This window comes from Arvicola amphibius, chromosome 6 (assembly GCF_903992535.2).
Source record: "Arvicola amphibius chromosome 6, mArvAmp1.2, whole genome shotgun sequence".
NCBI lineage: Eukaryota > Metazoa > Chordata > Mammalia > Rodentia > Cricetidae > Arvicola > Arvicola amphibius.
This window is the reverse complement of record NC_052052.2, coordinates 42,408,878-42,420,239: the sequence shown is the minus strand read 5'-3', so window position 1 is coordinate 42,420,239 and position 11,362 is coordinate 42,408,878. Positions and strand designations below refer to the sequence as shown.

The window sequence follows — 11,362 nt, the reverse complement described above, 5'->3', positions numbered from 1 at the left end:
CTGGGAAATAGCAACATAAGAATTATGACAAACTTGTCCCTGTGGATGTCACTGTGATTTTAGGAAGCATCTGGGAGCAGTTTAAAAAACATGGGTAAACTTTGTTAGGGCTAAATAACCTTTTCTTTCTTTCCTTCCTTCCTTCCTTCCTTTCCTTCCCTTCCCTCCTTCCCTCCTTCCCTCCTTCCCTCCCTTTCTTCCCTTTCCTTTCCTTCCTTCCTTCTTTCCTTCCTTTCTTTTTTCCTTCCTTTCTTCCTCCCTCCTTCCCTCCCTCCCTTTCTTTCCCCTTCCTTCCTTCCTTCCTTCCTTCCTTCCTTCCTTCCTTCCTTCCCTTTCTTCCCTTTCCTTTCCGTCCTTTCTTCCTTCCTTCCCTTTCCCTCCCTCCCTCCCTCCCTTCCTTCCTTCCTTCCTTCCTTCCTTCCTTCCTTCCTTCCCTCGCTTCTTCCCTCCCTCCCTCCCTCCCTCCTGCCCTCTCTCCCTCCTTCCCTTCTTTCCTTCATTTATTTCTTATTTCCATCCTTCTTTTCTTTTTCAAGGTAATAATAAGTAACTTTTCTGGTTTAAGGTAGAAACTCAGAGATTAAAAACTGTCTTTAAGGTATTTTGTGCCACTTAGAGATATAAAGATCTCACATATCAAAGGACAAACACACATGCACACACCTTGCCATGGATCAGAATTTGCAGTTGTATTTTTTATCCTCAAAAGGTCTAAGAAGTGAGGAAGCCAGAGATGAGTTAAGGAAATCTGTCCTGACGAAAGGATTCCGTGCTTACACAGTGTGGTGGCGGACACTCTCACAGCAGATAGAAGAGTAGGAGGGGGGAAGAAAGAAGGAAGGGAGGAAGGAAGGAAGGAAGGAAGGAAGGAAGGAAGGAAGGAAGGAAGGAAGAAAAGGAGGGAGGGGGAGAAAGAGAGGGAGGGGAGAGGGAGGGAGCAAGGAAGAAAGAAAAGAGAGAGCAGTAGTAGAGAGAAAACATCATCTACTCCTTTGACCTCATGAGGCCTCCTCCTTGAGCCAAACCCTGGGAGGGCAGATCTGCAGCCATGGAAAAGGTAGGGGTTCAGATAGTTACACAATACCTGATCCCACTAGTCTCAGATCCAAAATGTTGGGACCTTTAGAGGGTCCAGAATTGTAATAATGGTACATGTATTGTTATACATGTATAAGACCTGAAATAGAGGTATTTTTAGTGAGATCTGGTATGGAGAAGGGCTATTGCTGTGTTTGCAAGTGCCCACGGCTCTTTGGTGATTTTCTTCTCCAAGAAGTCCCACTCTGGAAGTCCCACACAGTTCTCTGCCTTTTCTCTTCCCTCTGCGCGTAACTGTAGGAAGTGTGCTAAGACTTGGCTCAGATGCCATGTCAGTGGGCCGAGGATGGCTTGTGTCTTTCTTCTAGAGTGCGATACCCCCAGCGCTTACTTTGTCAAAGTTTTGTTCATTCATGCTGTAATCAGCACGCCGTTTCTGATCTTCCACAGACTGTAGACTCCAGGGCCCCACTCCCGAAAAGTTCCGGAAGAGTCAGTCACCTCCCTCTGTGGACATTTGGCTTTTCTTTCCCAGAACTGATCTTTCTTGAGCTCGCAATGGTATTTGTGTTTTTAGGGCTAGAGGTCACAGAGCCCACATTGCAAATTATCTTCAGTTCCAAGGTACCATGGGTGGAGACTACATGGGATAGTGAGCCGCACCCCAGTCTGGGAGCCTCATAGAGCGCTTTCTGGAGCTCTGCAGAAAGCCAGTGATGCCACCTGGCCATTTTACCCATTGCAAGATGGCTGCTATTAGACATTGGGTTCTGCCTCTCTGCCTCAAAGGGATTTCCCAGCGTCATATTTTAGTACTCCGGACTCAGTCTCCAAACACTCTCTGTGATCTCGCTGCGTACTTATTCACACGTTTTCATCTATTTTCCTTTTCTTGGTTTATTCATTTAAAATATGCATTTTATCAATCTGTTTATTATTTTTATTCGAAGGGTTCATTCTGAAAGGTCTTACCTCTGCTCCCAGTATTAACTTGGTGAGCCTTGGCTGGGTTTAGGGTGTCCTCAGGTATCTTTGGCTTCAAAAATCCACTAAATTCTTGAACTTCATGGAGGAGACAAAATACTTTTGTTTGTGTTGGTTATATCTATCAATGCCAGAAATTAAACTGAGAAATCATAAAAGTATTTGCTAATTTTAAAAAAATGATAAATATGTCGCACACTTATAGCAATGGCATTTTAAAGACTTTTCTAAGAGAATTGCTGAGAAATGTGACATTATTTTACATTTTTGGTAGATGTCTAGTGGCAGATTGAACAGAGGCACATTGATTCCCTGGCTAGTTGTACAGTCCAACTCTGAGCAATATATCTATAGTCTATGAAGAAAATCTAACTTCACACAGACGAGACGTTGCATAAGGATCACAATTGCTTTACAATCCTTATTAGATAATTTCCAATCCCTTTAAGATAATTATGGGTACACTTTGATAGTTCCCCAAACTTGACAGGTGGCAACTTCTCACAGGGTAGCTGGAATCTGAATCCACAGAGATGGACTCTTTGTATTCAGTGGCAATATAATCTATTGGTATCTTTTTCCTTGGAAGGAATTGTTTTGCTCACATATAATTTTTGTAGCACCATGTACTGGCCATATGGAAAATATCAGTGCACTGAATTATGTAGATCTTCCCACTGTTGACTTATTTCATTATACGTTGTCAGAAAAATCACAGTCCTTATTACCACCATCAGTCTCGCCCGAGAAGTCTGTGTTTGTACTGTGTTGAGCTCACGATGGCAGACGCGAGTTTTCCAAGACTAGCTTTTGCTTGAGAGTTTGGATCGAATTATCGGCAAAGATAGCATGAGCTGTTTTCCTTGAAATGACAGGATCTTTTGGTGCTTTTTTTTTTTCCCAGAAAAAGTGTATGGCATATGTTCAATTCTAAATAGCCAAAGTTTGCAGCTATCCAGAGAACAAAATTAGTGTTTTCACCACGCCCTCAATGGTATTTTGATGAGAAGTGGACGTTTTCTTCTGTTCTTAAACTGTGCGGACATTGTGCTAAACGGCACCATGACTAACGCATTTGGTGTCCCTGCCTTGATTCCCACTAAAGCACCAGCAATCAGATTCACTATGGGTTTAGCCTGTTAGTCTGGGTCACTCTGTGTCCACAAAATTTCTGACAAAATGAGTAAATCACACCACTGTTGCGTAAGTAGCCTTTACCTAATGTAGCCCCTGGTAGAAATCCCCAGGGCAATGCAACATGTTTTGGAGGAAATATTGCCGTTTCTTATTTTGTTTTGTTTGTTTTGAGAGATGATGTAGCTTTTAACTGTTGGTTACACACCAAGCCCAGTTTGAGAAGTTTGAGAATCTCTCTCTCTCTCTCTCTCTCTCTCTCTCTCTCTCTCTCTCTCTCTCTCTCTCTCTCTTGACAATGACCATGACTTCTTTTCCAGATGACATCTACCCAGTACGTAATTGGTGACTACATCCAAGTAAACATGTGGAAAATGAGTGCAAGTGGGTGTGTTGGCTCCGAGCGAGCGGGTCGTTTGGGAGAGGATGAGAATGTGCAGTTCTGGAAGGGATTCAGTTCTAGGAGTGTGTATTTCTGGTCCTCAGAAGATTACCACATACATGCTGTCATCAATTTATAATGTGCCTGAGGGAGGGGGCTTAATGTGGAGAAGAAATGGCCTTAGCAGTCGGCAAACCTGAAGCCCAGGGGCAGCTTAGCTGCTGCTCTCCGTGGCCTTTATTGTGTTTCCTTCCTTCGCTAAGTAAGCCTTAATTGTTCTACCTGGGAGTGAAGGAGCTGGAGATATGAAGGCTGGAACACTGTAGATACTGTGGTGAACCTAGTACCTCTCCACCTCAGGACTAGAGGTAATTGATATTAAGATGGCTCTCAGTGTCAGCTCTCGCTGTCCCTGCCATACCTCCTCTCCAGGGGCAGTTTCCCTCATTCAGACTCAGTATATGTAAGAAAGGCAGAACCAATCCCCTACTTCCCTAAAGGGTCAGCTGAGGCATACTTCAGCTTCTGCTGCTACTTAACCCTCCATCTCCCCGCTTCTGCATATGCCACCAAGGAAGGATGCCAGCACTCCTAGACAAAGTCCCTTATATGTATTCTGGTTTCCAACTCAGAGCCTGGTTTCTGCTGAACTCAACCTGAAGCAGATGTTTTATTAATCTTATAGCTTGTGTTTGTGAACTTGCACGTGGGTGCTGGCAATTAAAGCAGGGCCTCTGAAAGAGTAGCCAATGCTCTTAACCGCAGAGTCATCTCCATCTGGCCCCAGGAAGAGACTCAGAGGGTGAGAGTCATGTCTTAGGAAGACAATAATGAACAGAAGACTTGGGAGAACACATTCCTCTGGTGGATAGTTATATGGTAAGGATTCTGAAACCACTAGCTTGGGCCCAAGATCTAACCCTACCACTATTCTCTATCACCAAGTACACCACTTGGTACCTCTGTGGCTCGGTTTCTCACATTTGTAAAATAAGAGCAGCAGACATATCTGCTCTGAAAGGGTTGCTCTGGGTATTGAATGAGTGAGAAACTAGATGACGGTCACTATCCAGTGGGAAGTTGGAGAAGCCTCCAAAAATTGTAGCAATATGGTTCTAGGATGTGAGTGGGCACAATGTTAGTGCCTGCAGAAGAAGCAAAGTTCCTTGAGACTGCAGGGGGCAAACAACAAAGTCCGCAGAAAAGACATTTTAGGAACTGTGGGATGGCTCCTGGCTTTCCAGGGAGGACAATCCTGGAGAGGATGGCACTTGGGAAGTTCAGAGATGTCCAGTGACGGAGTCCCCTGGTTAAAGGTAGGAGAGGCAGCAGCAGTCACCTCTTTTCTAGTGACTGAGCCCTGGCCTCCTCCCAGAATAGGGATACAGCTCTCCTCCACCCTGCTCAGATTTAGAGACGCTTGGATCTGCTTCTTCCAATGACACAGGGAGGTATATTTTTTATTGACACATTTTTGTAAGCTATCCCAAATTCTTTGTGGAGAGAGGAGAGGTATTGACCACATAAACAAAACAATGGAACGAAGTACAATAAATAAAGCAGCCAAAGAAAGGATTTATCCAGGGCCACTTTCTGCCTTGTTGTGCACTTTGCATCTTAATTAGGCTGAAAGCCTTGGGAAATTCACACCATAGCAATGGCCAAACACAACTTGACCCTTCTGGTATTCGTTCTGCCCACAAAGAAAATAGTCAAAGGACAAAACTTTCTGATATGGACAAATTTTTCTTCTTTTTTTCCTGGCTCATAATTTTTATGGACTTGTCAAGGACGAAAGAGGCAAGGCTTGCTGGGAGCCATGGGAGCAAGTGAGGCAAGGCTTGCTGGGAGCCGTGGGAGCAAGTGAGGCAAGGCTTGCTGGGAGCCATGGGAGCAAGTGCTCACAGTGTGCCTGGCACTCCTGGCTCCGTCTTCTCTTGGGGCCCGGCATCCTGCACGAGGCTGGACATTTTCAATCACACACTCTGGGCTTTGTCTGTAGCATCAAGCTGATGAGCCTTCTCCCCTCTTTCCATGACATTTGGCATTTATCTCTTGTCCCCAACTGTGGATAGAACAAACTGGTAGAATCAGTTGACATAATCTCTACCAGAAGCAACTGGACCTGTCTTATCCGGAGCCAACAACACGAGCAAACAGAATGGCTCCTGGCCAAGCTTGCTGCACGCTAACAGATGAGAAGGGAATTATCAGTGAAGAAATACAACCAAGCACCATGTGGACGGGTGACAGAAGTCCTCTAGCCAGAGGAGCAGATTACATACCAGCGCTGCCTTGGCTTCACTGCCCCAAAGAAATACATAGCAATCCACACTCGAAAAAATTCCATGCAATAGCAAAGCAGGAACATCCTGAAGCCGATGGCCACCTATTCCAAGAAAAACATCCAATGAACCAAACCCCAAACAACACAGACCTCAGAAACGTAAATAAAAATTAACTGAAAAAGGAAACCTTCAGAGCCTTGGGAAGGAACACAACAGATTAAGTGACCACAAAACACTAAAACACCAGCCAGTTATTTACCCTCTGCTCCGTGGTAAATACAAGGCCCCTCCGTCTCCAAGAAGTTATTTCTGGGCGCCAACGACTTAGCACACAGGCCAGCAAAGGAGCTGGACTCTTTTTTTTTTTTTCCCTCCGAGGGCAAGTGGCATTTATAATGGGCCTGAGAACCAAAGGGAAGTTCCTTTGATGCCTCTAACCCTCCAGCTATTTATAAGATTGAGTGAGCCACTAAGGGTGGGAAAAAGTACTGGGCTTGCAGTCAAAGCACTTGGCTTCACATGTCTTCCTCACCCTGCCTCTCACCAGCTCTCCGTCCGTCCGATTAGCTTTGCGTTTCACGGCTCCCTCGAAGACACGAAGGGCCGACAGCCATCATTTCTTCCTCGCACATTCCTGATCTATCTGTGCACTAAATGAGGAAAATGGGTGGAAAGATTACACATACGACACAAAGTACAGGACAGTACCCGGTCATTGTGATGGTGGCTGTTCCGTTCTACCGGTGCTGACGTCACTTGCCTGGGAGCGCAGGAGAAAAGCATCAGCCTACTTGAAGTGAATTTCTCGGTGACTGAGTTACGCTTTTTAGAGAATCTATGTCAGCCAGTTTGGCTACAATCTATAAGGGTTCATTCCTTTGCGTTGTTCCTTGGGGATTTAGAGTCAGGGCTGCGCACAACTTCTGCCGTGCTAAACACCTTAGCGTCAGTTCTGTCCATTTCCTCTCCCGTGCCCTTGAGCACAGCCTATGTGCTGTCTATCCCAATAGTACCTCCTCCTTCTATTTGATTTGGCTCTTTGATTTCTAATTCAGTCAACACCAAAATCTACTAATTGCAGTCTGAATGGCATAACCTCTATTTAGAATCTCAACAATTGTGTAAGTGGGGTTCACGCAGAGACTTTCCGAGTACCATGGTAGAGTCAGAGATGCTTTTGCTTGAGATTGGAGAGAGGAGGGTGTTACAAAGTTGACCCAAGGGTGAGCTTGTGGTGTTAGAGTCAGGGGTGCTTTGGGTGTGTGGGAGGCCGCTTAACTATCCCTCCCATCTGACGTAGACAGAGCACAAGTATGACTCATAACTTGTCATCAGCAGCGAGCAGAGCCTGCTCCAGGAGGATTCATGGTAAAGGCAGGGTAATATGTAGAAGATCTATGTGAGAATCTGCACATGTCAGTCCACACATAATAACTTACGTTGTTTTGAATCAGCCAAATTCCTTGTTTAGCTCTGGAGTCATTCTGTTTAGTAAAATTAGATGGTTTGGGGGGTTATCTCCTTCCTGTCTGAACTGGTCCATAGCATTGCTAACTTTTCCCTAATCAAACTTGATCAAGGCTTCATAGGTTCTCACCATTATGGGAGTGTGGTAAATCAAGAGGTGGCCAATTTTTTATGAGTTTGCAAAATGAGAAAAAAATGAGGTAACATTTACATGTTTCACAAAATTAATTATTCTAATTTTAAGAATACCTCACAGTCCTATGAAAATTTGCCTTTCCTTGCTTTCTGATATTCTTTGCTGTTAATTTATAATTATTATGCTGATGAGTGGCAGCTATTTAAGCAAAAATACTATGAGATCTAAATCTGACCATATCATGTTAGCCTCCTGTTTTGTGGCTATTTTGTTAGTTTAACTCATGGACTTTAAAAGTTTAAGATCTTCAGGTTTATACTAATACCCTCATTTTCAGATGGGGGAGCTGAAACCCCAAGAAAACTGCCAAAGTCCACATAACTTGAAGTTGGGAAGCCAGAGACAGCCCTTGAGAACAGCGCTTTTAGCTCTAAGGATGTCTGTTCTGCTAGAAGGTTGGTGTCAGCACTAATTCTGCTGAATGAAGAGAAAAAAAAAGTAGATTCTCTCTGGGGTGCACCGGTGTACCAGACTCCAACGTTTCACATGCTTTATGTGGCCTATTCCCAACCTTAAAAGGAAAGTGAAGCTGAACGCACACAGTGTTGAAGAAACCTGATTTCCATAGCATGAGCTAGCTTAATGTCTCCGATCCATCAAACCACAGTGCTGACTACATGCGTGTCACTCACCAGTATCAGCTGTTTTCCCAGTGTGAGATAAGCAAGTACCAAAGCAATTGGAAGATTTTTACCAAATCATAAGGTGACGTGCACTTAAAAACCAAGCATCCGAAGCCAGTGTGTGAGGCTAGCCATCGTCTCTACTCTATAGATGCAAAATTGAAGCATGGAGGGTTTCAATGTCTTACCTCAAATCACATGCTTGGCCTGTTGTTACACTGTAATTGGACTTCTGGCTCCCACCTTCGCCCCACTTCTCTGTACTCTGCTAGGAAGAACTTTTATTTTTCCTTTCCGGGAGAAAAGACATGGTACACCAGAGAGACCTTAACCTGCCAGGCATCATGGCCAGCAGGGCCACAGTTGTTACCTTGAGAAAAGCAGGAGTCAAAGAAGAGTTGATGAGGACACCAGGCATAAAAGCGTTGTAAGTTCTGGGCTTTCCAACAATAAGCCGTTCTCCTCCAGATGATTTTAATAATCGCCGGCACATGTGTTCTAACCCCTTGATGCTGTACAATATGTGTAACCAAATAAAAGATCTCTCCAGATTTGGAGATTTACTGTTTGTGATGGGAAAAGGCCAACCAGATGACATCATTTATATTCCAAACATGAGCTGCTGCCAAGGCTGGTGATGTTAAGCTGGAGAAATTGATCCTCAACATTATTCTATGAAGCAAAAAGAAAAAAAGAAGGTCTTGGCCTGGATGGTGTCTTTTTAAAAAATTTATGTGAATATGAAATCTGGTTTAATATACTTCTTATCCAGGATTCCTTATGGCCGAAGATGTAGGCTGTCTGAGGAGGGTGAGTGGCCTTTGCTTTTGTCAAGTGAATTCTGTAGCGGGTTGTGGTCTAAACAGAATACCTTCAGTCATGTATACCCCTTAAGACCCTGAGGCACAGGGACTTTAGGTACCATTTCACTGCTAAAGGCTCATCCTAACAATCTGAGCCAATAAGAACATGCTCTTTCCCCCAGTGACCAGGAGCAACCTGTAAGAACAGTGAGAAAAAGGATGGACGGATGGATCTTAGTTCCATGTTGAGGGCAAAATTTTATTTCCCCACAATGAGGGAAACAAAGAAGCAGATAGTCCTGATTGTCACTGGCTTTCAGCTTTCTGTGTTAGTGGGACCAGACTTAGAATGGAGCTCAAGCTGAGGATGGACGTCTTCTATTCTAAATGCATGCATGTTGAAATGAATGCGCTGTGTTCTCCCTGTCTGGGGACTTCCTCTTAGGGAGACAATATATTTACTTATTTTCATGCCATGTTGAGTTTCCATTGCTTGCCGAGAAACCATCAGAGGAGATCAGTACTGGTAAAATGTGCTTCCTAGAGGGTCTACCGGTTTCTTAAACCATATCTTCCTGATGTGTTCCAAGATGAGGGCTGTTAACTTTGCAGTGAATGGCTCAATGTGTACATCAGCATCCATACTCAATGTGATAATTCTAAAACAAGGACTGGCCACAGCACTCCCTGCTTCTTGGTCTAACTCCTGGCACTGGGCAAGCTGCATCTCCAGCCTTTCTCTCCAGCCTTGCTCTCCAGCCTCTCTTGCATCTTCCCATTGCTCTGGTGTGCCATTCTTCCTTCCGCCCTGCTCTCGCCTGTGCTCTGTCTGCACCGCTGGTGACCACCTCCTTCCTCACACCTTCCATCAAGCCTTGTCTTCACTGGCCCTTCTAAGAATTCCTTAGCAGCCATTCACCCCCCATCCAGAGGATTTGTTATGCTATATGGGAATGCTAGTTCATCTCTGTTGCCTGTGGGTTCCATAAACACCAGATGCATCTGTTTTGTTTACAGTTTGATCTCCAAGGCTTAACACAGAGTTGGTATTGGGTAACAAATCTACTAAAGGAATGACAAATTAATTGCTGACAACTGTTTAAATGCACCTTCTTGCCCAGTGCCCAAAGACCTTAGAAGGGTTTTGAAGGCTCTTGCACTTGCTTTCTGCCAGGCCCCACCTCAGTCACTCACTCTGAATTTCTGTTTTACAGTGAGTGCATTGACTCAGGTGTTCCCAGCCCCTTCAGTGCTCAGTGCCCGCCATGAGATTGTCTCCTGACTCGGCCCCTGTCGTGTGGTTGTGCTTTATCACACCAGACATTGTCGAGAGTTTGTGAAACCAGGGACAATTGGTTTGGGTTTCCTCAAGTATCTTCTCAGCCACGTGAAATTGAATTTAAACTTTTGTCTAAAATGTGGGAGTGAAATTATACCAGTGAGGTTGCGCTGGGGTGTCCAAGGCATGAATGAGAATTCAGTGTGTGTAATCTGCCAGCTACGTCATTGTAGAACTCTTGTCTCAGAATTAACCACCAACATAATTCTAAAATACTGGCTTTAAAATGTAAAATAAAAGACTAAATTTACATATTAATCTGACTCCAGAAACAAGCAGGAATGAAATGGTCTCTCTAGGTCTCTATTCTCTGCTTTCAGATTTCAAGTGTCTGGAGCAGGTGAGAAGGCCACCTGGGGTTGGTTGGAGAACTTCTGAGGAAGTTCTTTGGTTCAACTAAAATGAGTTCCTTATCGTGGCTGAATCTGCAATTTCCAGTACATATCAGAGCTGTTGCAGTTTCAACAACAATGGCAGAGCCCTCAGGGCAGCTCGTGGCAGCCAGACGACAACCCCGTGGCAGCTCTTTACTGCCCAGTGGGCAGCAGGATTCTCTTCTGAGATGCTGCTCGGCCGGAGGGTGAGATACTCACTGGAAGCTTCCAAGCTTTGGGAATTCACTCTAAGACAGCTGTTCTTAACCTTCCTAAGGATTCCTAATACAGTTCCTCTTGCTGTGATGACTCCCAAAATTGCCTTCATTGCTACTTCGTAACTATGAGTTTTCTACTGTTATAAATCACAACGCAAATATCTGATATGCAGGATGTCTGGTATGTGACCCCTCTGCAAGGGTTATGTGGTGGTTTTAATAGGAATAATGGTCCCCACAGATTCGTGTGTTTGAATGCTTGGCCCATAGGGAATTGTGCTATTAGGAGGTGTGGTCTTGCTGGAGTAGATATGGTCTTGTTGGAGGAAGTATGTCACTGTGGGGATGGGCTTTGAAGTCTCATGTGCTCAAGCTCTGTCCAGTGTGGTATACAGTCTCCTTCTGCTGCCTGTGGATTATGATGCAGAACTCTCAGCTACCTCTCAGCACCCCATCTGCCTGCATGCTGCCATGTTTCCCAACGTGATGTCAACAGACTAATCCTCTGAATTTTAA

At 44.6% G+C, this 11,362-nt stretch overlaps 1 long non-coding RNA gene across 1 annotated transcript; it reads right to left on the bottom strand.

The window, feature by feature from the left end:
- Window positions 1–5,328: 5,328 nt before the first annotated feature.
- LOC119818054 lies at window positions 5,329–8,621 on the bottom strand. The gene is made up of 4 exons (XR_005285984.1): window positions 8,483–8,621; window positions 6,359–6,476; window positions 5,824–5,927; window positions 5,329–5,603 (listed from the first exon to the last, which is right to left on the bottom strand). It is a non-coding gene; the product is annotated as an uncharacterized LOC119818054 (long non-coding RNA).
- Window positions 8,622–11,362: the final 2,741 nt, after the last annotated feature.